The 26,222-nt window shown below is 33.6% G+C and overlaps 1 protein-coding gene across 1 annotated transcript in view; it reads left to right on the top strand.

Annotated features, from left to right (window-relative positions):
• LOC118204934 (uncharacterized) overlaps nucleotides 1-26,222 on the top strand; it is a 98,156-nt gene that overhangs the window by 3,387 nt on the left and 68,547 nt on the right. Inside the window, exon 2 of the mRNA XM_085817131.1 lies at nucleotides 10,878-11,065. The gene's annotated coding sequence lies outside the window, so the exon portion shown is untranslated. The remainder of the gene's footprint in view (nucleotides 1-10,877; nucleotides 11,066-26,222) is intronic.

The raw sequence follows: 26,222 nt of genomic DNA, 5'->3' as shown, positions 1-26,222 counted from the left end.
GAAAGGAAAAGTCGGATCCTAACTGATTGTATATAATGTAATCCCTATGAAGGCCCTAACAATTCTTTTTCACTTAAAGTCGTAACCCAAAAAGAGAACAAATTAAACTTCAGATACGTATACAATACCTGAATCTAATACAAAAAATACAAAATATAAAAATAAATGATATATGTACGAAACCTAACTAACTATTTATATTGATATTACGTAAATATACGTATGGTAATGAACATTGTATAATAAATATATTTTATACCTTGTTCTATATTTGGTTCCATTTATATATACCTATACATAGATATATATAATTTAAGGATTCCATTTAAGGATTATAGTAGTAGTTAATACTACTACATATAAAACACAAAAGTTCATCAATAATGTATTTTTCAGTATTATTTAACTTCATTCTTAAGAATTTTCTCCAGTCTAGTTTGCGTTATTTTATTCATAAATCTCAAATAAAAACAACTATTGTTTATATGTCATTAGAAAATTAACCAAAAAGCAGCGACCACAATGTAATTGAGAAACAGTCCTTAGCCGTGAAAAGGTTGAAAGCCATTCGGTTATGACTATTATCTCACACACTCAGCTACTTCGCATACGTGGAACATAGCATTCGAAATGAAAAACTCAATATTTACTACAAATTCATTCGTGTAACAAATATCTGTCTTTCTACACCTATGGCTTTAAAAAAGATGTTATTTATCTTACAGTTTATCGTTAAGTAATACATTTTCATTGTACAAAATTGCATTCATTCAAAGAATTCAATTTGTATTTTCCTCTGTATAAAGCTGAATGTTGAGAAGTTAGATGTTTAAACGACCCCCACATTTTCTGAAGACCATGAGCAAGATTATACCCTACTTTTCAGCCCCCTGTGAAAAAAGAAGTTCTAAATTTACGACCTGACCGCATATGAGGGTATTTCGCTTGGGTAAGTCTCTTGGACAGGATTACAGTTGATTATCCCAAGACATTCATAAAACACTTTTATCCCCGGTACGGCGAGACTGTCTATCGGAAGTCTAAAGGTGTATAGCATATAAAGGTTTTTAAATATTTTGTGATTTTCCTGTTGAATTGAATTTTACGTGGAGTAAGTGAGAACATGATATTTAATTAATAAATTTAACACACAAAACGTTAATAATAATAATAATAAAAAGTTTTGCAAACCATCTTACTACGAAAACTGAACTGATACGATAAACTGCATAAGAGGAGAAGAGACTGAAAAAATAGAAAAACATATGCCAACATTTAATACTGCATGGCGAATTCTAAAGATATGCTGCTTTTAAAATTTTTGTAATTTCGTTGTTGAATAGTATAATATGCAAGTGCGAAGAAAATTATACTTAATAATAAAACTGAAAAAAAAAAAAAAAAAAAAGTTAGCACGAGTGAATGCAACAGCAGACTGGTTACCTTAACAAAACCTTTTCGGCGACATTTCAAATGGTACTTCCTTATTAGAGCGGCCTCTAAGATTGAATCTCTATATCGACTGAGATATCTTGTCGAAATCTCGCCACACGTTCTCATACCTTGCTGTGTGTTACATCTGGTTTGATTAGCTATTAAATTTTGTAGTCCGCTAAGGCAATAAAAGAGGGAGTACCGATTTCGTTTTCGTCTTATTGTTCAACAAAAATATAATATGCAAAATAAATCCAGAGCAAGGTAACATGATAAATGACAAATATTTTCAAATTCACTTCTACAGCTTTAATTAAATTTTATATATCATTTAATCTATCGCTTTAATTAAATTTTATATATACAATGAAAAATAGTTTCGGGCTCTGGAGCAAGAAGTTTCATACAAATTTTTTACGAAGAATATGATATTGAGTAATTTATAAAGTTGTACTGTAATTTTCGACTATTTTGGGGGGGGGTGTATATGTGCCTGTGTCTGCGTTGCTTAAATTGACAGTATGGTATTATATTAAATGAAATTATATTTAATGTATTTTTCATAATTCCGTAAACCAAATGATCGTATTTTACTATAGTATAGTATGGTCTACGCCGCCCAGACGGTATAGTTGTTAGGGGAGCCTGACTGCGATACCAAGGGGCTCGGGTTCGAATCCCGGAGAAGGCATGGATGTAAAATTGTCTGTCCCTTCATAGGAGGTAACGTGCCTCCACAATAAAATGGCTATTGCTTCTGAACTTAGTAGTAGACAATGCCGTTATAGGCAAGTCCCCACCATTTGTAAAAAAAAAAAAAAAAAAAAAAAAAAAAAGACTTTCATAACCGAATCTATCTTTTATATTTTAAAGTTCTAAAACTTCCAAATTCTAAGATTATGAATGTTTAAAATAAAAATCTGCTGAGCGCTAAAACGTGACAAATTTAAACTCCGTTTCCATTAGTGCGGAGTACTCTATCTTACTAGTATCTTTCTATTTTAACTTGTTTGGATATCTTCCATTTGCTCCTATGTTCGCTAGTTCCGTTTCTAGGGTAAACAAACTGTCGTTAAAGTGCGCGAGCCAAACGACAGATCTTTTCAAAAGCATACATTTGGGCATCCTCATTTGCTTCTATCTCTAATAGTTCGCTATCAAAATTATGTCAGCTTTTAATGTTAATGAAATTTATAAACATTATAAAAAGGCTTACACATTTTTAAGGTTTATTTTGTGTAGCATGTTATTTCTTACGTTGAATCTTTTCTGCAGTTGTAGTATTTCGTCTATTCTACTAGAAAATGTAAGTGAAGTGAGTTCTAAACTCATTCATTTATTATTTAATAATAAGCGAGAGTCTACATTTAGGGACGAGCTTTGGAAACTTCAGCCTGAAACGCGTTCATTTTCTCTTCCGCCTGGTGAGCGAGCTTGTCTTCTCTCAAACAATGTCGTGGACAGCTGACTGAAGTGAACGTGTCACGAAGAGCAGGCGCTCGAGCCGAAGTCCATACCCGTGCAGAACTGCGTTGGTGTTAGAACCATAACTCTCCTTATGGCTAACATGTCATGACGATGTTGCATAGAAAAGGCCTAGACAAGGCGATAAAAAATTCATTCCTTGCCACCCCTCACACCCCTACGTTTACATAACCACTCGAACGGAATCGGAACCGAGCCGAGTGCACGTGCACATCCCCCACCTCCTCCCAGCCTAATAATCATCGCCGGAGTGTGGGAACGGGCCTCCCACCTGCAGGGCGTGCGGCAGGGCCCCTTATCGGTGCTTCTATCTTACAAGGCGATCAAAACGTTCGAGTCTCAGGTTACCCCTGTCATGCTCGGACTCGGAATGCAACCCTCTGACCCCGCACCTGGGCGACGACACAACGTAATATTGTTGTCTCTCTCTTTCAACGCTGCAAGGAAATGTGGTACGAGGCAAGTGCCCAGTTTGGACACAGAGGACTCGCTCCTTTTTTTCATGCTTTTTAGTCTTTTTTTTTTTTTTTTTTAAATATATGTATGTATGGGTATGTGTGAGAGAGTACAGCACTATGATTTTACGGCCTTTCGTTTTGAAAGATGACAGAAGAAACTTCGCAAGCTATGTAAGTTACCTGTTGAACCTATTTCTTAGATGAATAGAGTAATAATGCAAGGGTTTTAATTAGTCAGTATTTTCAAAGAGGAGCTAACAGCTCAACGAAATCAAAAGTATTCCACGCTTTTATATTATTATACAACCCATTTTAGTTCCTCTTGAAACACAGCTCCTACAAGCGTTTAATTATTCTGTTTGCTTATTTTTTCTTGTACTGCCTATTTTTACATTGCGGATTATAAAAACCTTTTCAAGATTTTTAAAGTAAATAAAAAGTAAATGCGAAATAATAAATGCAAAGTGAGGATTCTACGAACAGATATACAGAGAGAGTGTTTACATACTTTTAGAACGATTTCGGGTTTAATTCATATTTAAAATGTAAAGAGCATTTTTTAAAATTTCGATAGCCTTTTTCTAGACTATAAGTCTGCATCGTGAGTTCCATGATAGAAGCACGGAAGTAGGAAATTCTTACCTTCAATGTCTAGAAAAGCTTTTCGTAAAATTTCCAGGGATACTGATTTCCATTCTTTTTACCCTACGTCAGCCAATCATGGTACGTTTGTGCTTAGAATGAGCTAGCTAGCTCTTTTCAAGAGACCATCGGTAGAATAGTTCGTAGATGAAACGTCACGGGAATTCGCATGAATGCGTTAAAACGGTATATATGCAATAACTGTATCAATCTTCATTTTTTAAAGAATGCAGAGGTACGCTTCGAATTATGACTAGTTGCTTTGTCTTAATGAAATTTCACCCTTTGAAAATCATTGGGATAAAGAAATGAAACTTTTTTCTGTACTTATTGAACATAAAAATTTCTCTTAAAAGTACATTGAGTTGATTTTAACACTTTTTCCCACTCTTTTTATTTTTAATTTCTCACTATAAGAGAACCCTGCGACAATCATAAAACCCTTGTTGACACTTTCTTTGCACTGATGGAACTAGATATGTAGGTTTTTTTCTCTTTCTTTTTTGATTACAATTTTTTTTTTCTGTCATTTAAGTAAATCTATGCTTCACCAAGGCTCATAATGTGTTTCCATTTATTTTCTGCTAAATAGTTTTCATACAAGATTTATGAAGTTGCTATGCGTTGAGCTTGGTGTCTCGGCAAAACCTGGCAAACATCATGTATTTTAGCTTTTTCAGCTTATAAATCTCGATTTTTTTTTTTAAATTTCATTTATTGTTGCTACAGATGTCTAAAAGAACTTTGCAATTGATTCAGGAAAGATTTAACTTCAGAAAAATGGAAACAGTACGTACCTTTTTTTCAGGTATTCGTTTGGAGTCTTCTTTCCGTGTCGAAGTAACGACTGACGATTCTTAATTTCCACTTAATAAAAATGTTGTTTATTTTGCGCTTAGAAATTTTAATACCATGCTTTTCATAAAGAGCAAAAACATATCCTTTAATCCACAGCATGTTTACATGCGACATTTTGAAAAAAGAATAAATTTAAAAGTAGCAGGCTATGTTTTTCATTTTAGATAATAAGCTGTTACCAGAAATTTTCATTTCAAAACTTTTGCTTTTTTCTAAATTCTTCATTGGAATCGTTCTGAAAATATATAAACACCCTCTGTAGATTGCAGGGCATTTTGGATGAATTAAAAATTGTCTATGATCGTTCCAACTTGCACGGGTGGTCTCGTGTCTTCTTTTACTCTGACAAAAAAACCTACTTTAATTTACCTTTTATACTAATGCTGTTCCATAACTTGAATTAATTAACTTTAATCAATGGAACAATCAGATATGTGACCGTATTTAAGTCAACCAGCTTCCTCATCGTCGGTGTAGATATTTGTAAATCAACATTTGCATATGAGAAACAATATAATTGTGAATTAATTATGCATATAATGGATATAATGGTACATGTACGTACATATTGATAGGGTGTCGAGAAAGATGCTATAGGTTTTTTTCCCTTTAAATACTGAACTTAGGTATGTACTTTCGAATACAAAACCTCCTCAAAACAAGATAAACAATTTCATGAAAGCAGTTTTAATATCGGATATAGGAAAGTTCCATAAAATACAACTTTAAAGACGATACTTGTAGAGCAAGACTGTCAGTATCTCAAGTGGCTAAACAGTTATCAGCATACAATAGTGCAGGCCGCGAGAAGCAGAAAGTCATTTTCATAGTTAATGTAGTAAGTGTAAAAGTAAAAAAAAAAAAAAAAAAAAAAAAGGAACATAAGGAAATCAGGATAACAGAAAGATATGCATTGCTTCTTTCCTGATGTCTGCTTTCTTTTATCTACAAACAGCTTTCGGATGTTTGGAGAAGTTGCCCGAATTAGCAGTTTTCAGAATAGAAATCCCATGACTGTTTTGTTAACGGGATCCCGCTGATATCTTGCTCCTTTTTATAAGTGAGAAAAGTTGATCCCTCTGGTATATGCTACCATTCAGAGAAATCACTACCGTGTAAAGTTTGCTGAATCACGCATGCAAGCATTTGTGAAATTCGGGTATGCCCTTTTACTGCATTTTTGTCTTTAGAGTCTCACTTAATTTCTGTTAATAACACCATCTGCTATCTCTTTCTCATTATTGGCCGAGAAAGTACTTTTGTAAAGAGACCGTCCCAAGAGTTTTTTTTAGCATTTAACATTGTATATATGCCTCGATATTCGATGGAATTCTAGTCTGTATTAATAAAATGTATGTTATTTTCTCTTGATGAACGCACGACTGTATAAAAATTTGTCAAAGGTCGCGAGTTTGACACGCTTGCCGTAGAGTAAAAGCTCTTGGCTGGTAAAGCATTTATGATGTTTTAATGTATCAAATAAATAAAATTCCAGACCTTTACACAAAAAGTATCATGTAGATATTTACCAAAAAACTTTTCAGTACTTAACAGCGGTTCAAGTTTCACATTCTTCAACCTAATGCAGATTAAAGGTCATTCAGTTTAGCGGTTAATGTTTCTATGCGAAATAAAAAAACACTGGTTACTAAATTGTAGTTAGCGTTAGGAAGCTAGTATTTAAGAGTAATATCGATGTGAGATTTGAAAGTAAAGATACAGAACTTTTACGTTTAATTTATAAAAGCACAGTGAATATTTTACTAATTGCAAATTTTGCCCACCTTGGCCTAACCTTCAGTGATCAACAACTAGTTTCTCAAAATTAAAGCACTTAAATAAAATCTTTGTATCTTGTTGAGGAACTCTGTCGTTCGAAATTGTGTCTATAGTAAAATTTAAAACGAAATAAAGTCTACAACCACCATTTTCGAATATCCTCCAAGTATGCAGAATTATGCAGACTGACGTGTTTGTTTAAATGAAAAGATCTAATAACACTATGAATATGAGATAGTTTCATTCAAATTTAGAAAGCTTCCTTCAAACTTAGAAATCGTGCATTATTTAATTTACATTATTGATAGATTTTGAATAACTATTTCATACTAATGAGGTTTGCTACTCTGAGATTTTGACTAAAATTTGTTTTGACTATCTGTTAATCTGATAAAATAAATAATTCGCAACATTTTTAAATGCGTAATTAAGTATTGCAGAAAATCAGTAAAAAGTATTCAGAAATGAAAGCAGTTTTCAGAATATTGATTGTAAAATTTAAATTTTTAGGCATCAAAATGCGTCATTTTTAAATTAACTTTCATTAAGCATAAATATACACTCATGTCCATAAATTAAGTATAATGCAAAATCAGGCAAAGGAAGAGTTAGAAGCAAAACAAATGTGACTTATTTGTAAAGCTTATTTATTAAACAAAAAAGGTAAAGAGCAAAAAAAGATGCTATATGTTTGATATTATTGAAAAAATTAGCGATTTTTTCTCCCTGGAGCAAATTACAAAAACCCTATTTACAAAAAACCAATATTACATGGTTTGTGTGATTGTTAATACATTGTATGTCTCCCAGACGATGCAATGCAGTCCGTACAACGCCTAGGCATGCTGAGTATCAAATTATCGATCTGATCTTGGGGGATATTACACCACTCAAAAAGCAATGCTTTCCGAAGTTCCGGTAGACATGTAGGAGGAGGTTGACAGGCTGCAACTCGTCGGCCAAGCATGTCCCACGCGTGCTCTACTGGATTCAAGTCCGGTGAGAATGCTGGCCAGTCCATACGGGTGATATCCTCAGATTGAAGGCATTCGCTTACGATGTTTGCACGGTGAGGACGGGCGTTGTCATCCATAAACACAAATTGTGCGCCTATGGCGCCCCAAAACAAACGTATATGTTGTTCCAGAATGACGTTCCGATAGATTTGGCTTGTCATGGTTCGAATTTGAACATGCAGATCAGTTCTGGAACCCAGAATAATTCCACCCCAAACGAGCACTCCTGCACCACCGTAACGGTGTCGTTCAATGATGTTTTCTTGGTGGTAACGGGTACATGGAGCTCTCCATATGAAAGTCCGGCGAATGAGACTGTAAGCTAAACCTGGACTCGTCGGAAAACATCACACAAAACCACTGTTGCGGTGTCCACAATGCATGCTCTCTACTCCAGGCCAACGGCAGGCGACAGTGAGTTGCAGTAAGTGGAACGCATCTGACAGGTCTACGAGCATATAGACCAATCTGCCCTAAGCGTCTGTATACGGTCTGCCTTGAAATTGTCGTACCAGTGGCTGAAGAGAGCTTACGAGACAAGTCTGAGGCTGTGCTCCGCCTGTTTCTTTTGGCAGTAACTGCCAAATACCGGTCCTCATTCGGCGTTGTAACTCTGGGGCGACCTGTGCTGTAACGTCTACTCACATTACCATCATCTTGGAATCGTTGCCAAAGCCTGGAGATGACACTCTGGGCAATTCCAAGTTCGTATGATACTTCCAGTTGGGTACGCCCACATTCCAGACGACCGATAATTCTACCACGTAAAAAATCGTCCAAATGCGTCCTTTGTGTCATAACTATTCGGTTATTGCACTGAAATGCTTATAAAGCGCCTGCGAACAATTTTACTTATTTTCCTGTATTCCTTATATATCACTCTCTTACACTCTCGTCATTGTGACGTACCATCGGTGTCATCTGGTTACTTCCTGAAATTTGCATATGATTCTTGAAGATGTGTGTAGTGATTTTACAGGTGATATATTTATTTTAGAGTTCGATTTCCGCATGACTCCGAATTATACTTAATTTATGGACATGAGTGTATTTTACGATATAGACGTCAATCGTTACATACTGACCAGTTAGGAATAGCTAAATTAAAATGTTCTCGGTGATCTCTTGAAAAAGAACAGATATTAGGAAGTCGACACAATAAACTTAGCTGTCATTTATTCTTGTAGTATGAATGCTTATCATCATTCCCTCTTTTTATCAATAACTCGCAATATAGACAGTTATGCTTTATTTAATATAATGAAATATTTCTTGCCTTAAAGATGAAATTCAATTTCATGCACATTGTTTTATATAGCGATTCAGTGCAACTTTCTAAAAGATATTTCTTTTTTTGTAGGAATTTTAATATGACACTGTAAATTAGCATTAGCTGTGGAATTTTAACATTAGCTGAGTAAACATGGGGAAAACCACAAAAACACCCATGCAGCCAGCTCGTTCGAGGGATTCGAACCTCGGATCGAACTGCCAGTGTTCAACGACTTTACCGCTCGGCCGCTGGTAGGCCCCTAACTATAAGGTGCTAGTTTTATTCTCAGCCGAGCCTTATAGGAAATGATGAGTTATTTCACTCCCACCTAATCCAGATCTAAAAATATCCCCACTCAGTCTGCGTTTTCACAGATCCCTTTCATAAAAACCCTATACCCTCTTTTTAACTAGAATTTACCTTATTTTATTTATAAAATTCTCCGAACTTTTGAAAATATTTTTATTACAATTGAGAAATTTGCAATTCCATTCTAATAGCATTTTATGCCCATTTGCGTTCAAATTTCCCGTTTTCATTTTGGTATGTGGAGAAAATTTCAAGTTGTACATGATTCATAGGGCCGGCGCTAGACATTTTGGCACCCGAAACAATTTCTGTAGCTTTTAAATTTTGCCGCCCAGTGCGCATCTAAATTAAAAAAAATTTGCTCCCCCCAAATTTTGCGCCCGGTAACATTTGAGATCTGAATACCTACATCTTGGCCGCTGGCTTCTTGAATGCAAAATTACTTTTAAAAGCAATCTGATACCTGAAGTAATTTAATGTTTTTTAAATTAAAAATAATTGCATATTTAATTTTAAAATTTAATTTTTTTTTTGATATTTTAAAAAAAGAAGAAAAGGTTATTTCCTTTCAGGGTTTTTCTCTAATATTTAGCAGTTTTTAAAAGTTAAGATGCTTTGCTTTTCCTTCTTCTTCTTTCTCTTCTTTTCTGTAAAGCAACAACTTCAGGAAGGAATAAGACTCTCAAAGGCGCTTATATTTTATTATGGCCTCCTTTCTGAGACATCCGAAATGTTTGTGCAATTACAAAATCCCCAGCGGGTGCAACAGGTTTTAAGAATCGCTGGAGGAATGCACAAAGCTGTTCCGAGCGCATTCTATGCACACTACTCTGTAGTACGTTTTCCGAGTGGAAAGAGGCCCAACAACGCTTCAGAGCATCGTTTACTGAAGCCTTTTCATGGGGGGTGCATTATCCCTTGTAATGAACCGAGAGGAGGTCCTGAATTAAAGCGAAACCCCTGCAGGCACATTTTCGAGTGCCCAGGGTCCAGAGAAAAGGGCCCCGACTGCCCCGTGGTCAAGCGGACATCAAAGGGTTGCGGCCATCCCTCAGTTGACCAAGATGCGGGTCATAAGGAGTTGTTTGTGGATGTAATTGACTGTAAATGGAGGAGATTAACGGTCACAGAAATCTATTTTATACTTCTGAATATTCTTAGACGCAGCATGTTAAGTTCAGATGCTTTTCGAAGTAGGCAATAACGTCTTTGAATGCGAAATGGTCTTTTTTCCCACCATAATAAAGTATTCAAGTTGCAGTTAACATTATTACGATTTGATATAATACTTTGACTACTAAATGTAAGATTTATTCTTCAGTGTTAGGTTCAAATATTTAGTAAGTGACTTCTTATCTATTCGAATAACGTTATTTAGTGTACTAGTAACGCCTGTTATGCATGTTACTTTACATACCTTCGAAAACAAAATCATATTTTCGCTATTGCAAACTAGCGAAATATAGGCTGCACTGTTGTGATAAGTCAGTGTAATTACTTGTAGAAACTATTGAAGACAGAGAAAAGGTGAACCGAGCCATTTTGTTTCAACTTGCAATTAATGTTTTAGTCACTTTATCTTATGTACTTCTCTACGTGCCTAAGAATCCCCCTTCTTTCCAGAAAATACAAACGAGTTTAAAATAAAGGGAAAAGAAAAAGCATGTGAATGCAATCATTGACTAATTATTACTGTTGCTTGTTGCCACCACAACTTTATGCTAAGAACCTGTTAACGGTATCTGATTACTGGACGCATTTTGATTGTGAACTAGAAAGTTTTTGGCTAGATGTAGAGTTAAAAGTTAATGGTAAGTTTCGTTTACATTATTTTATTTATTTGTTTATTTATTTTAAAGATGTGTACAAAAAGTGTTTTATTAGTAGAACAGTGTTTCTTTGTGAGCTTAACTTATGTTCTACCATTCTGAAAGGTCGGTTGTAAATTTTAATTTAACGTCTAGTTTTGTTTTTAATTGTTACGTTCGAATGATTTCAAATTATTTGAGTTATATTTTTACTTTTTGCTGTAATGTGAGAAATTAAATTTGCTTAGAATTTTTCTGAAAGTGGGAATTTATTCAGATAGTGAAAATTGAGTTCAACTGTGAACAGAATGAAATGAAATTAATATTCAGACTACAAAAATGAAATCAAATGGTTACAGAAATTAAATGAAATTCTTATCTGTCATCCACAGAATTTAATTGAATTCCATTTACATGACATTCCTTTTTGAGGAAAAATTTTGATAATTAATTACACTCAAAAAGAGATTAATTTTTTAATGCAATAATTAATTTATGAGTCTAAATGAATTGCACTTCTTAGTAAGTAACATGTTCTGATTCTAGTTTATCTGCTACTTTCTTTGCAATATGTCTTGCTTTCAGACATATATGCTTAAAAAGTATAATATAGCCTCCACCCTCCCCACATAATTAAAAAAAGAAGGGGGGGGAATCAACAAATTTTTTATCCCACTCATTGAAATTATTGTAATATTTCGGAAATGAAATTCTATTTATTCCTGAAGTGCCATGCTAGATTTTTTCTTAAATTCTTTGGATTGGAATGGTGTAGTCACGAGGGTGCCTGTACACGAAGCACTATCCCTGCCGAATAATTCGTTTCTGAATCGTGTCATTTCAAAGAATGTCCACTATAGTAGCTCCTTGAGACCAGAAAATTAGAAGTTTCAGGTTTACATTTTAGAAGTTTTAGCTTAGAAGTTTCAGTTTACATCAGGGCTTACATTTTGATTATAGACAAAAGTAGTAAAAGCGAGATAATTGCTGTCTATACTTACTATATTAGTCATATTTATGTTAAGGATCGCCCTGGCGAGTTTTACATTATGAGCATGATATACATCTTAATCATAATTGCCAATACACTCATTATTAATTAAGACCGATATTTTAAGGAATTTCTTGGATACTTTATAGTGTGTAGTTCTAACTGCACGGTATTCAATTCTTCATGTAGTTTATTGTTTCGAATATATCAAGGTGCATATTATTCGAAGAATATTATGTGCAGGCTATAATTGACTTCAGTTAGTGTGGTTAGAATACGACCACGCAGTTCTTAAATCAAACTAAATAAACTAAATAAATAAGTACTAAATACTATAGTGCGCAACTTGATTGGAACAAAGAACGGAATTTTATGTTGGTTGCCAGCTGGTGCCAGCAAGGTCTCTCAAAGCAGTTTTATCTGCCTTAATATTGTTTAGTTGTTTACTTTCGACTGCTTAGAATTGGTTTAGACAATAAATTTTATGATTAGTGTACCGCTTTCAAGCTTGTTTCTGTGAGAAGAGGAAGTTGCTTTCGAATACATTTTAAATAAGTTTTGTATTTATTTATTTTAGTGTTCTAAAAATATATATGATACCTAGAAAGAGAAAGCAGATATATTGCATTTAACAAGTTGACTTTTAAAGTCACACATCCATGACTGTAAAAATATTGCTTCTGCAGTTGAGTTGGAAAATCGAGCGTTTCTAATTCTGAGGACACACAATGAAACTGGATCATTTTTCTCCAGAAAGGAATGGCAAATGTGAAAGAGAAAGAAAAGGAACCCCAAAATCATATCGACTTCTATTCAGAAATAGCATTATTAATCCAACGAAAACTTGGAAAGATATACTTTGCCTGCTGGTATTAATATGCATCCTTCAAATGTGCGGCGCAGACTTCTTACCCCTATTCGGAAGGAAAGAATCCTTGTTAAGAAGCAACTTTGACACGTGGCGAGACTCATTTATTTATTCACGGTTACGCATCTAAGGTTGTTAAGGAAATCAAGGGTAAATAAATAGGACTTCAACACATCCAACAAGCCGTAAAATACCCTTAAAAACAAACTTTTCGGTGTTTTTCAGAACAGATGGCATTGGAACTCTAGTTCCTATTGACGAAATGATGACTTCATCGAAAAACTTTAAGAGGTAGATTGTGCCATTCTTGAAAATCTTTCCAAGAAAATTTCAATATGACTTGGCTCCGTACAACAGTTCGATATCTGTCGGAAAGCTCATGTTGGAAAATAAAATTATTGTGTTAGACTAACTTGGAAATTCAGACTTGATCGGATCCAGAATTTGAGGCACATTCCCAAGGAACATCTTAGCAAAATGTATTGTACGTCAAATGAGCGCATGTTTGTGAATGCTATAAAATTGCGATTCCATGATGAATTAAAAAACGTGTGCAGAAGACCAGCAGATCAATACCTAAGCGCATTCTAGAGGTCATTTATGCAAAAGGAGGCTATATTTCCCTTTTATTTTATTGCTATCACTGTGTATGAAGTGTACTTCTAATGATTATTATGCCCGTATGTTCATAAATTATCAAAACAACACCTGTGTCCCGGTTATTTTCGCACAGTGTATATAAAATGTATTCACACACTATATATAATATAAAAATACTACAGTATTTTTAGTGAATATATTCCGATCAATAGAAAGGAAAGTATGAATACTGATGGCAGTCTGCTTCAGGTTATGGTTATGTAATATGAAAAAAAATTATTAAGGGCAATAGTTTTATTAAAGGAACAAAGGAAGAGGAGAGAGAAGATCTGAAGTTGTTGTTCCAAAGAGGCTTTTTATCGTGCACAGTCGTAGTCACTCATTATTTGCTAATAAGAAAGAGGTAATTGATATGCATGCAGTGTAATTCGTCATTGATAGCTTTAATTACGTCCGAATTCAGCAGTTACAGATACAAATTTCATTTCTTCCTTTTCCAACTTTTATGACTTGAAGATTGAATATTTTAGTTCGAAATTTATTTAATTTTCTTCGAGACACACAATTTTACTCTGTAGGCTTGAATTTTTGAATAGTAAAAATGTTATTAACTGTATCAATGTGTTATTAAATCCTTTGGAACGAAATTAAATTTCGGTAGGATTTGTCAAGTTCAGCGTATTTTAATTTCTAAAGCGTTTGTTAGATAAATTGAAATAGTACATCTATTCGGTTCAAGATCTAGTCCATTAACTAAGATTTCTATCGTGAAGCAGTTTTAATTCAATTTTAAAACTGTTATTTCAACTGTTTTAACAATAGAATTCGAAATACATACACATATATTTAATACTTAGAATAATTCTTATTGGTATAATCCAATCACCTACAAATGTGATTAACAACCAGTTTGCCGCCCAGACGGTACAGTGGTTAGGGAGACTTCTGCGATAACGAAGGACCCGGGTTCGAATCCCGGCGAAGGCATGGACGTTTGTAAATGCATAGTGTCTTTGCGGCATGGGAGCACTTTAAATATATGACGAACCGAAAGTCTTCTCGAAAGGTTGATGGTAGGGGAAGAGGGGTGGGAGATCCTCGGACTCGTCCACCTGGGGTGCTCTCCATCAAAACTGTGGCGGAACTATGCGAAATCGTACTGTCACCTATATGGTCCTCAAAGCTCTTGCCAACGACAGGCACAATCTTGCACTCCTTGCCACGATGAATTTCGTGGGCTTGTTCTGATGGTACTGTCAGACAAGTGAGATAAGTCACAAGACAAAAACACAATCAGCTTTCTTTGGTTTCACTTCAAATGATCGCCTTTATTTGATTGCTATCTGGGCGATTTTAATGACAGTGATAATGATAATGTTTTGCTTAAGTAGGTTTTCAGAGTCCTGTATTCAACTTAATTTTTTTAAATTCTACATTGCATTGAACAAAATACGTCCCAAAAAGTGCAACAGGGAATTACTGAATTATCTAAAAATAACAGAAAAATAAAATTAAAAATTAATAATACATGAATACATGCAAATTACTTGCTGATATCTTCAACAGTTTCACGCTGCTATTTGGGGTAAAAAGTGTGTGAAATCGCCATGAGTTTTAAATAGCACTTAGTATCTTGAATTAATTGAAGAAGTAGATTTCTTGTACTTGTTATTTACATAAAACGGCATTGTATGTTAACTTGTTTTCTTTTTCGTCACTTTGATAGTTTTCCTTTTGAAATAATCGAATTTTAAAAATCTTTTTTATTTCATTACTTTAATTATTTCTCTCAGTATTGAGAGTCTAACTGGTAGTATTTTGTAGGATGTTTTTTTATGGAGCACTTGCTAAGTAGCTTAATTAATATTACCAGCATTTAATCTTAAGACTTTATATTTTTAAATATCTATAATTTTAAATATTTTTAAATATCTTTCAATCTATATCATACATAAATTTATTTATTTCTCCGCAAGTAACTTTTTCTTGAAAACCCTTTTTACTTAACTATTGCTGCTTAATCCGATATTATTTTAATCTTCAAATTGCTGAATTTTATTAAAATAAATATAATTTTTATTACTTTTCTGAATTGTAATTATATTACTTATACTGCACGGTTACTAAATATTTTTATATGCCAAATCACTTCTGCGCAATCGCAAAAGACTATCAGACGTCTTAGCATCCTGTTTGCCTAACTTTTAAAAGGATCACAACTGAAAAAAAAAGTTTAAACGGGACTCGGTTTTTTATTTAAGAACTTTCATCTACTTTTATGAATAAGATTAAGTGGTTTTATGAGAAAAAAATGGTTTTAAGCTGAAAAAAATTTTTTTTGCAATTAATTTTTGTTTAATTTTAATTTTTATAACAAAATTCAACAATTAAAAATTCTTTCTTCTTCCACAATTTTCAATATTTTGCTTCAAGTTTCTTTATTGTATTTATAATAGTGTTTTTAATAACTTTACGGATCGATTTTGCAATTAATGAATTAGTTTCTAAGAAAAAAAAATAAAAAGCACATTTTTATATAAAAACTTTAAAAAAATACAATTTCCTTGCCATTTTCACTTCAAATAATTTTTCTTTTCACTATTTTTCAAAACACATTCTTGATTCTATTTAGTATATAATTTTAAATAAGCAGTAAAATTATTAAATAATTTAGTCCATATCTGAAGAAGTTTTAGGACTTTTAAGTAAAAGGATATATTGAAAAATTGCAAACTGAGAAAACTTAGTTTAAAGAATGTAAACTGTCTGAATGATCATTAAATCATATCAAATTACATTAAAATTTTATTACTGAATTTAAGTACATACATATATATATATATAATAGAACTTAGTACTCTTCAATTGATTAATATGAACATAAATTACAAGCTTTTGTTTAAAACCTTATCTGGCTAGAAAATTTGCAAAATAATCATAAAATGCAAGTAGAATTTTTCTTTACCTGTTTTTATTTTTTAAAACACGCTCAAAATAATTTTTTAATGCATGAATTAATTATAATATATTTTCGAAAGCGCTTATAATTATTATTAATAATATTAATTTGCCCTTTTTTTCATTTTTCAAAAAGCAAAATTTGAAATTTTAACAGACATAAAGCATTTTATTTAAAACCACTCAGCAGCTTATGTGATTTCTTCTCTTATTTTAGCTGTATCTTCTCGTATATAAATTGCATTTTAAATTAATTTATGTGAATTTTAATTAATTAAAGAGTTTAATGTTTGTTCCAGCACAATTTCAATAATGCTACAGTCAGAAACTTGATCACTTTCATTACACCACCTTTTTCTGTTCGTGTCTAATCACAGATAATCTCAATTTTTGCATAAGCATAGCAAAGTTGACTGATAATACACATAAAATTATTTGCTGAGCTCAGTATAAATATAACTTGCTAGTTGAAATGTGAAAAAAATTTTTTTTCCAACTTTAATTCGTATTTAAATAAATCAGAACATATGTTACCGTGAAAGACCGAAATTGGAGAATGTCGACTTTCACCGGAGAATATCAACTTCACCAAATGCGTCGGGGAAAGATCGAATATTACACTACATTTTTGTATATTCGGGCCCTCACCGGTGTGTGTCAACAATCACAGATATGTTCTGGTGAAAGTCGAAAAGAGAGGTTATAAAGTGCCATAATAGTTTAAGTTGTTGCAATAAATAAGATTCAAATCACATAATTTAGTAAGTTTTTTTATTACTGTTATTTTATTTTCTCATTTAGAACGTACTGTATAATTAAGTAGGTTTTTAACTTCTATTATTTTCCTTTCTCATTTTGAATGTATTGTGTGTTTTAGGTTCTTATGTTCTTAAGTTCTTATTTCAAGTCTCAAGTGTGTTTATTCGCGACTGAATTACGGAGAAGAAAATATAATATTGTTATATGTTCAACATTCACCATTAGTACATGGTGAATGTCGACACTGACCGGTGTAAGTCAGAAATAAGAGTATTTGGAAAATATTTCGGACATACACCAAGAGACTATGTGAATGTTGACAATCACCGGTGAAAGTCGACATTCTTCAGATTTCGGTGTTTCACCGTAACATATACACATAAACATAGTTTTTTTATAGTTGGAGTCATATTTAATTACACTCCTTTTCCTTTTTAATAAACTACTGAAAAACTGAAGAAGTAAAAAGAAAAAAAAAATAAATAAATAAACACTGAGGGGGTGTGGCATTTAAAAGGGGTGACAAAATTTTTAAAAACCTTTTTATAGCATTTATTATCGTCAGATCATTTCAAAATTTCTCTTCAGTGTAGTAAGGGTATAAGGTACTTTTCCAGCAAAAAATTGAAAAATCGGTAATTTCATTGATTTTGGAGTACCGAGTACCCTTAAATGAAGCTACTTATTAACACGTCGACCTGATGGTCATAATAATTCAAAGTTTAGTAGTAACATAACTCCCCTAGCTAACGGGGAACCAAAACATACGTTGAAATTAAGCATAATATAAAGTGCAAAATTAACATGAGTAACAAAACCTTCTCTTACCCTTAACTAAGTACTCGCGAAACCGTCGTGGATTAGGAGAAAATTAAGCTAGCAAGTGAAGTCTCAACAGCAGGGAAACTATGCTACCAAGAACTCTCTCTAAATCCTTAAATATAGTAGCTATTTGTACATTGACTAATTTTCATTTCATTGAGAGCTGACGTAGTTGTAAATTATAGTAAAATAGAAACAATAAGATTACTGGGTTAATTAAAAGTAAATCTTACATTGCTTGGGATGCCATGAACATACTGAGTATTTAACTGTGTTGCCAATTACATCGTAACAATCACAAAAATTCAGGTAAAGTATCTAAGTTTTTATGCATTTGGTTTCGATACAATTACCTTTTCTTTCTTCTTAATATCCATCTCATGTACATCACGTAAATATGATTTTTTTTTTTTTTTTCAGGAGAACTGGGCTGTTGAATGCTTAATATTATAAGTTTGAACTGGTTTTGAAAACACTGTTTACGTGATTTTAACTAGACTACTTTAAAAAGAATGCAATAAAAAAAATCTGAAAGTTTTCAGATTTTAAATTACGCCCAAAGGGGCGTTTTTTTAACATTTTGTATGTTACCTTTATTTATTAAATATCACGTTCTTCGCATTTAAACCATAAAATTCAGTTCAAATGCAATATCGCAAAATAGTTTTAAATTAAGCATATCTTTAGAATTTCCGATACAGAGTATCGCGCGCTGGAGATAAAAATGTTTTTTGCTGTACGACGTTGCCACCATTACTACTTTCGAGACTACGAGAAGCATAGGCCAATGCAATTGGGTCATGCATAGATTGACTTACTGGACACCGTCAGTCTATCGCATACGACACCAAATCATGAGAAGATAAGCTTGTTTACAGATGGTTCTAAGACCGAAACAGGTACGGTTAGTGCCTTCTGTGCCATTAAGGAGGGTGTCATTAAGCACGACTGGAAAAGGAGACTCAATGAGAAAAACTCAGTCTTCCGGGCTGAATTGGCAACGTTAAAAGCAGCAGTAGGGGCATCAGATGAGTGGGGAAAAAATAGCAATTTATAGTGATTCTGCCTCCAGCTTGGAAGCAAAAGTAGAAGCCCATATTTGAATGATATTAAACGACTCCTTCTGCAACTACGCAGTCAGCTCGTTCCACTCTTCACTGAGTCCGAGCTCATGTCGGGATACAAGGTAATGAAGAAGCGGATAGACTGGCAAAATCTGCAGCAAACGACGTGGCTCTAATAGAACATCCCCTCAAACTCAAAGTCTCAAGTGAAAAAAAGTGATACTTATTCACCTACTGGAACAATGGCAAAGTAGATGGAGGTCGGCTCGAACCGGCAGAAGGACATTCCTTTCCTTTCCGAAAGTTGGGGAAAACCTGCTACCAACAAATAGAGAGCTCAGCCACTTCTTCACAGGACATGGCCCGTTCATGACATACCTACATAGATTTGGTCTAAGCGGCATAGATAACTGTAGATGTGGAGAGGTGGGGGATCCTGACCATTATATTTTAAACTGCACTGATACAAGTTCTCTACATCATAGGCAGTCAAACACAGAGTATTTGTTACAGTGGGCAGACAATATATTGAAAAATAAAATAGCTAAAGCAAAGCTGAGGGAATTAGTTAAACATTGTGCAGCTGTGAACTCCGCTGTCAGAAACGGAAGTGTAAGATTACAAACATCCGGCAGGAATCAATAATTGAGAGTTTAATGAAGGGACAATTAGGGTATCTGTGTACAGCTCTACTAGTAATGACATAGTGCTTTACAATTAAAATTCCTCATAGTATAAGGTATTGCTCCCCCTTCACTAGCGTGCCTTCATGGTGTAGTGGTTCTGCACGCTGGCACGTATTCCAGAGGTCCGTGGTTCGATTCCCGGCGAAGGCGATTGCTAATTTTTCATTTCTCTGTCTTTCAATAAATCCTAATGTCTCTACAAGTGACGCCCGAACTAAAAGGGTTGTGGACGATGATTCTCCGCACCCAGGATTTGGCGACTAGGTCCCCTAAAACCCTAGTCGCCCTTTAAAAAGGGAAGTATATAAGGTATTTCTCCCACTTCACTAGCGTGCCTTCGTGGTGTAGTGGTTCTGCACGCTGGGTCGGTGTTCCAGAGGTCCGTGGTTCGATTCCCGGCGAAGGCGGTTGCTAATTTTTCATCTCTCTGGCTTCCAATAAATCATAATGACTCTACAACAGTACTATGCAACTGCATGTTTGTTAGGTTTTAGTAATTTACAGTTTGTTAACAAGTAAAATGCAATTAGCAGTACAGCTGGCCTTGTACAGCTTATGGTTAATTAACCAGCTGTGAGCTCTAGAACAGCTGCAAAAAGTTTGCCATATAATAAGACATAGTAATGGCACTCTTATAGCTCGCATTGCGAGATTGCAGGAATGGCATTAGAGACTTTTCCATGCACTATACTTAAAGCAAAGGAACACCTGCAACAGCAATTAGAGATTCTTTTTTTAGAATTTTAATTATTATTGTACTGAACTCCGTAATAGTATCACTAGGATTTTGTTTAATGTGCTGTCTTGTTTTCTTCTGTCAGATTGGCATTATATTCACTAGTATCTTAATATGTATTAAGAAATCACTTTAATTGCAGTTCTGTATATACTGGTATTAACTAGGCACTGTATTCTTATATATACTTTTTGTTGTGGTATGTTAAGTGCTTCTGTAAAAATATTAAATGCACCTGTTCATGACTGTATGAGAAAAGGGTGTAAGTGCCAATTTATTTATAGCAATGCATAATTGAGTTAGTACTATGCAGTAATTGAATGTTTCTGTCGTTTTTTGTAGTCTGGAATTATGTTGTCTGTATATAATTAAATTCGGTATTTCATAATGTATATTCTCAGTGTGTATTCATATATGTATTTATGTAGGTATTATATGTATTTTTTATGTATGTATTTATGTGTGTATTTGTGTATGTATATTCTCAGTATAATTTAGCTATCCAGAAAGTACTCAGGTGTATACGTTCTTGGGTATGTGTCTTGTAAATAGTCAATGTAATATACAAATGTACTGTAATAATTATTTCTGGATTACATCAATTTTTTCCCAGAATGCAACACCACATGTGCTACGTCTTAGCAAAATATGTAGTCGTTCTATTTAAATTCCTAGCCAGTGATTTTTAAGTTGGCCACTGTACATTTTAAACTTTACATCAAGGATGTCAAACTCGCGGCCCGCGAGCCGCATGTGGCCCACAACAAATATTTTTGCGGCCCGGCCAATATATCGGCAAATAATAATATATAATAATAAAATAACATATCGACGAAGAAAAAAATGAAATGTTTACTGCTAAGTAATTAACGATAATTTATTCAGTGTTGTTATATTACTCACAGCGAGCTGACACACACACACTTAAATTAAAAAAGCGTGTGAGTAGCTTGCGTTCAGCTACCTTAGACTTTTGGGGGACACGTGCACTCAGAACTTGTACGCATCCCCCGTATGTGGCCGAACTCATGGCCGAATGTGGCCGAACTCATGGTCTCAGTTTTCCAATCATAGTTTTGTACGATATATTGGTGCATGCATGTGCATGCACTTTGCTTTATTATTAATCATTACTTAATTCATATTGTTACAAATTTCATAGTTATTTATTTATTTATTTATTTTTATTTAGAATTGTAATTAGATTTGCTTCATGTTGCCTTAGCAACGCAGACGATTTTTGAAAAGACAGCTGCTTTGGAAGGTTAAAAATAGAACAACGCGTGCCTTTAATACCTAATAAATAAATATCTCGTAATTACTGTTGCCATCCACAAAAATCCAGATATTTATAGATGTTTCCAGTATATTCGAGAAATTAATTATAAAGCTTATAAAAGCCGCGAACAAACAACTCATCTCAGTAGTAGCTGTAGTTCTAGCGAACTGTTTGTTTACTTAATGCTGTGATTGATTTGTAGCGATTTCGCTGTGAGATAGAATTAGTTTCTCTGTTTTGAATTGATTTTTGCTAAACATTTGACATTTTGTGATATTGTTAGAATATTTTTGAAGAAATATTTCAGCATTTCGATTTATCTCTTGTGGAAAGAATAAATTTTTGTTAACTTTTTAACGTTAACCGTGTTTATTCCATCCCTTTGTATTCAGTATGTCTATATCAAAACCAAGTGGTAGTAAAATTAAACGAAAAACCGCTGACGAACATAGAATATTCCTAGTAAAATGGGAATTAGAATATTTTTGCTGTGAAATAAAAGATAAAATAATCTGCTTGATATGTAATAATACTATTAATGTACCAAAGTTATATAATATTAAACGTCATTACGAACAACACAAATCGAACTATAACAATTACGAAGGATTAATGAGAGAAGAAAAGTTGAAAGAGCTTAAGTTAGGAGTGAAAAAGCAACAGTCCATGTTTAGTAAAGTATTGCAAGAAAGTGAAGCGGCGGTACATGCAAGCTACGTCTTGTCCGAGTTGATAGCTAAACATTCGAAGCCTTTTTCTGACGGTGATTTCATCAAGGAATGCCTAATGAAAGCTGGAGAAATTGTTTGTCCTGGAAATGTGAAGGCTTTTCAATCAATTTCATTGTCTCGAAATACAGTTGCGGAAAGAGTTACTGATTTAGCCGCGAATTTAAGTGATCAGATCAAAGCAAAATCATCTAGTTTCGAAAGTTTCTCCATTGCCTGTGACGAGAGCACGGACATTAGTGGCAAAGCTCAATTAGCAGTGTTTCTTCGTTCTTGTGACAAGAATTTTAATATTTTTGAGGAATTACTGGAACTAATATCGATGCCTGGTACTACCACAGGAGAAGATATATTTACTTGTGTTTTTGGACTTCTGCAGAAATACAATCTACCTTTGGCAAAATTAAATTCTGTAGCTACAGATGGCGCTCCGTTCAATGACCGGGAAAAACAAGGGCTTCGTAGCATTACCTAAAAAAAAAAAAAACTTGTGAAATTCACGGTTCAAACATTCATCATATGCATTGTATTATACATCAAGAAGTTCTATGCACGAAAGTAATAAATATGGAGAATGTTTTGTCGTATATAAAAAATTTATAAATTTTATAAGATCTCGAGGTTTAAATCAGCGTCAATTCACTGCTTTCTTAAGTGAGTTAGATAGTGAATATTCGGGTTTGTCCTACTATACCGAGGTACGTTGGTTATCTTGCTCCAAGATTCTCAAACAATTCTGGGATTTGAAAGAAGAAATATGTCAGTTTTTAAAAACGAAAAATCAAGACGTAAGTTTGTTTTACGATCCAATATGGATACAAGATTTATCTTTCTTGGTTGATATAACCAAACACTTAACCGATTTAAATTTATCGTTACAAGGAAAAGATCATATCATTACCAACATGTTTGACATAATTAAAGCATTCAAATGTCAACTAGTTCTTTGGGAAAAACAACTTAAAAATGAAGATTTGACGCACTTCCCGACGTGCAGCATGAACAAATCAAGTTTAGATGATACTTGTTCGTATCAAAAATACGCAGAAAAAACTGCAAATTTAACAACTGAATTTGAAACGAGGTTTAATGATTTTAGTTCCCTCGAAGACAATTTTTTTTTTTTTTCCTACGATTTTCTCAATAAGTATTGACTCAGTACCCAGCCATATGCAAATGGAGGTGATCGAGATTCAATGCAACTCAAATTTGAAAGCAAAATTCATTGAAGTGGGCGTGCCTGAATTTTACAAATATTTACCAGCCAGGTTTGAAAATACTCGAAAATTTGCATATGAAATTATTTCCATGTTTGGTAGCATTTATCGGTGCGAGCAGTTATTTTCAGTCATGAAAGGTAATAGGTCTGCTATTAGAAACCGTATTAATGATGCTCACCTTGTGTCAACGTTGAAAGTTATCACTGCAAACAAAACTTCTCCCGAAATAGGAAAGATAATAGCAGAGAAGAGATGTCAAGTATCAGGACGTAAACATTAAATTTTTCTTGTTCTTTTCTATATAAATATATATATATGTTTATTATTGTATTATTCGAAATAAATCTACGTTTCTATGAATATTGATTTTTTTTTTTTTTTTTTTTTGGCCCGCTTAAGTTAAACCTGTTTGGCCCAAGTATACCTATGAGTTTGACATCCCTGCTTTACATCGTGCTCAGCAAAGTCAACAAGATTATAATGGTGTATGTGCCATAATTGCATTTAGGTGTAACATAGGCACTCTATAATGCCCACCGTCTGAATGTATCCGCTATCACATTTCCTAGGGAATGGATAGGCTTCTAATGTAATTGTCAATATAAGCTTTAATGCATGTTTTCGGTGATATGATTGTAAAATTTTGCATGAAACTTTATGCAAGTGTATATTTGGGAGACGGGTGCTACACTTGCACAGTATTTTTACTATCTATTAGTTTGCATTCTTCTGTATTTACTATTGCATAACGTTAGGTGCTAACGTTAGTAGGTTTCATGCAACTGCCCCTTGTATTTAAAATAAGTAGTATAGTCTTAGTGTGTCCTTCTGTAACGAAGTCTGCAAATTAGTAGGTGCTAATTCTTTTTACATTGTAAGTCAGAGTAGTTATATTTTTTAGGTAGAATAATTATATGTAATTCTTTTTGTTAATGTATATCGTTATGGTTGTTAACTGTAAGTAGCACAATTGTGAACTAGACCTTACAGTTTCGTCGAATAGTTTCTGCATGGTTATTTTGAGCATAGGTCCTGCGGCTTATATTTAGGTTACAGTAAAGTGCATGTAATTGTCTCTTTACATAATCTGGAATTGTGCTTGTGAATTGCAACAAAGTTGCATGTTTAAAATATGTGATGATATTTTGTATATATTAATGTAACTAAATCTGCAAACATAGTAAGTGCTACCTATTAACAATGTTAACAATGTAAGTAACAGCAGTTATTTGCATGTAGGGTAGGATATGTGTATGAAATTGATATGTATGTATCTGTAGGTAACACCAATGTATATTAGAGCACTTAGTCTCATGGAATAATAGCTGCATGATTCATTACACTATCGAACATCTAGTGATACCCAGATCACATTGTGAAAAATTCACTTAGTTTCCAGAGACTCTCAGCAGCACCCTTCTCTCTCTTTTTTATTTTTAAGCAATTTGTACATTTCTTTTCCCAGCAATTATGCTTTTAATTACCTTTTTAACTTCGATTTCACATTTAGAATCTGTAGTCTGCACAAGACGGCGATTCCTTTAAGTTATGACGTTACTTTTATGTCCTAGCTCTTTTTTTTTTTTTTTTTTCTTTTTCATAGCTTCAGTTCTGTTTGTTCTGTGGCGCAACAGTAATAGATGGCAACTGCAGAGAGGATGATAATGCTGCAAGGCTAATTAATTATAGCTACAGGGCCAGCAGTTCTCTTTTTGCAGTGTAACTCTAACTCTACAAAGTTGCCATTGCTCGCTTTGAAATCCTTGAGTTTGTTAATCAAAAATTCGTTAAAGTTTTACAAAATATGAAATCGATAATAAAACAAATTCCAAATTTCAAACTTGGGCTTCCGCATGACCATATTTGGAGTAGGATTACGTCATTCAAAATTCGATGGCTCTATGTACCGTTGTTCTATCACATTACGAGAAATATACATACATTTATGCAGATTTTTCATTATATTCATTATCATTCAAAGATATAATTTTAGAGAGAAAAAAAAAATGAAATCCATTTATTTAAAAAAATAATTTTTAATAATTAGATTTATAAAAAAATAAAATCTGAAAGCTTTATATATTTATAAAGCTTTTATATTATTTCAGGTTCTTTAATATTATTTTAAGCCAAATTTTATATTACTCCCAAACGGACGTTTTTTTTATTTACAGACACATATACGTTTCGACAGCATTGGGTTAACGAAACTTTGGGCTAAAAATATTTCAAAAGAGCATTCTGCACTATTAAAATCTGTACGCGTCTGTCTGTTTGTTTGTTTGAGGCATTATATCCTCCGGAACAGCGGGGAGTTTTGAGAGAGTTACTCCTCCCCCCCCTGAATTCCAAAATTTCGTGGGATGCCATTTCGACCATTCTTATCTATTCTTATCTTCGTACGACTTTGATCAGCGAGATACTAATTAAAACTGTGAAACCGCTAATT

This window comes from Stegodyphus dumicola, chromosome 5 (genome assembly GCF_044657685.1).
Source record: "Stegodyphus dumicola isolate Sdum_Otavi_A_Nest chromosome 5, ASM4465768v1".
NCBI lineage: Eukaryota > Metazoa > Arthropoda > Arachnida > Araneae > Eresidae > Stegodyphus > Stegodyphus dumicola.
Note: the sequence above shows the minus strand (reverse complement) of the source record. Positions and strands in the feature narration are given on the sequence as shown.